The following is a 2,881-nucleotide window of genomic DNA, read 5'->3' on the forward strand; positions in this document are numbered from 1 at the left end:
CAGCCAAGGATCACAAAGCATAATATCTTGAGCTAAAGATCTCATCTATGGTTGCTACTTCTTATTTCAACTAATCATAAAGAAATAGGAAACAATGGAAGAGACAAAGGAACAAGATAACCATTGAATAAACAAGCTTCATGTATATTTAGTGAAGAGAAGGAAACCAATAGAGTGCATACCTTTTCTATCTATCAAAGAGGAGGAGTAAGAGGAGAAGGAAAGGGCTCCTCACACATGTGGGTTGAGAAAGGTAAGACTTCTCCTCCCCATGGGTTATCAATCTTCATTTCTTCTTCTGTTTTGGTATTTGAAATAGTGTATAAAAAATGAGATTGGATGCCATTTGGAATGGAAGGGTTTAAAAGATTTGGAACATCTAGTTTCTATTATTGGTAGAGTTAGAGGCATGTTTTGATGCACATTGCAACATGATAAGGAGAGATAATGCATGCACGATGATAGACAATGTCTGTAAATACTTAACATAGTTGCACAATTTCATGATAGTGCATGGCTTTTGCAAGGCCCATTGATTGATTGGGGAATAGGTCCATATCCTTAGGAGGGAAGTCCCCTCCACATCCTCAAGCTTACTTTTCTTCTAGTGATATAGATGATGAAACCTTACATTTGTATCATTACTTGGTATGGTTGGAGCTAAAGATAAAATGTATGTGTAACCATTGTCAAGGATGCATTTGAGAGGCACATGGAATCCTCAGGGGGGTCACTCATGAATATATGTATATATAATGTGAGTTCAAAATAAGGGGTTTTTAAAACCCCATTTTTCTATAATTTTTACATACAGAAGGGTGCCATATAAAGGGCTTACTTACAGATTGAATAGAAAAGGGTTGTGTTTTATTCAAGAAAAATTCACAGATTAGGATATTTGTAAATAGGCCATGAACGCACATTGTATAGAGAATATATATAAGGTGAACCCCCCGAGATGGAATCACAATAAAAATTTATGAAGAATGGGATCCCAAAAATCGTTGGTAATGTCTTGCTCAATGAAGAGTTAAATGAACTTCCACTTGAATTGAAGATATATGTTTATAGTGACTTGGAGGTTTGCTGAATACAAGAGTCCAATGGGCATCCACACATGCTACCATATGTACTATGAAAGGAGGCCAAGAACCAATGAGAGGAGACATAGGTGCCATATTATGTAGAAATTGATGACTTCAAGGGTGATGAGACTCCTCATGAAATTAAAGAGGATTTATTGGGCAATATGACCCATAAATTCTTTTCTCATGAGAGAAGTGAGAGAGATGATGGAATGGAGCATAATTATACATATACTTTGGCACGAACCCCATTACATGAAGGAATTTGATTCTCTATGCAATCTAAAATTTGCATAAACATAATGGATTTGGCTAGCTACACCTCCAACACATGCAAATGTCCATATTAGCATCCATGTTATCTTAAAGTACTTGATTAACCAAAGTTGTAACTCATGGGGTGTGAACTCACAACATCTTAGTATGTTGTCCTAGTCTCTCTCTTTTCTCCTCTCTCTTTCTTATAGAAATGAAAGTACATGTCTCATATTATGCACATCAACCAATGTTCTTTAGTACATACACGCACACCTATGGACGATGGAGAATGGAACCTAATGCAAAGATAGCTTCAATTTCATATTGCATTCAATGTATATTCAATGATATAGTTCTATAGGTTCCATATAACAAATGATTTTATACATTAAGAAATGACAAAATTCCATTCATTATTTTAATATAAAAACAAAAAGATATTTATACAATCCCATAGAACCCATAACTCTAATATCCTACCAATTGTGCACTTTATGCTTACATGTACACTTATATTGAGCATAAAAAGACCATAAAAATAGAGACTCTTAAAGAAACACTACATATGAATAATCCTAACAAGTGGAAACTCTTTAAAAAAAATTAATTACCATAAAATTAGAAACTCTAAACAAAAATACCAACCAAGAATTTACTCATGACAATCCATGTCTCCAAATCCTATACTTGAACCTTACTATATTTCTCAATCCTAACATTTTGAATATTGTTTACCCATGATTAGAATGTAAGGATGGGGAAATATATTTAGATTTATGGTGCAAGAATTGGACATTTAGGTGGCATGACTTAGGCAATTGAATACTCAGTTACTTAAATCATGTCAACCTATTCCTCAAAATCCTTCATCTTAATATGAGCATATTTCTTAGTCCTAGTACTTTGATTATGGGTATATACTTTTAGGATAGGAAAGTATAATTAAGTCTAGGAAGCATGATTTGGAGTCTTGGGTTACACGAGTTAATCAATTGAATATATAGGTTTCTATATAACATTCACTATTCCATACAAAGTATTGTCATCATTATTGATCCCCAAATTCCTAGAGTCTAGAGATTCCCTAAAATTGAGCTTAACAATCAAATTCTTCTTTTGTGAATTATGGCCCTTTACTACATGGAGGTAATCTCTTACAACTCGAAGTTGTCTTTCTCTATGTTGAAAATTTGTATAGCACCATATATGAGTCTAAAAGTAGAGTACGTATACCAAAATGAGTAGAAATCTAAATAGGTAACATAAAAACTAGTGAGCAATTGTTAAGCGTTAAAGATCTCTAAGTTTGATTTGAAGGTCTCAACAAAGCTAGGTTTTTCAATATAGCTAGTAGCAATACAATTTATCTATGTTTCATTTCATGTGTTATGAGAGAGGTGGTAGAGTTGTTGTCCATCCTTTATTTATCTTTTCCTTTACACAAACATTATAAATGCAACAAACAATTGTATCATGTAGTGAATCATAAAATCTCAAGGATTAAGCAATGTGTATATTAAATGGGTACACTTACATTA

The sequence above is a fragment of the Lygodium microphyllum genome, chromosome 9 (genome assembly GCF_053477565.2).
Source record: "Lygodium microphyllum isolate KBCC chromosome 9, Lygodium_microphyllum_v1.1.10, whole genome shotgun sequence".
NCBI classification, from domain to species: Eukaryota; Viridiplantae; Streptophyta; class Polypodiopsida; order Schizaeales; family Lygodiaceae; genus Lygodium; species Lygodium microphyllum.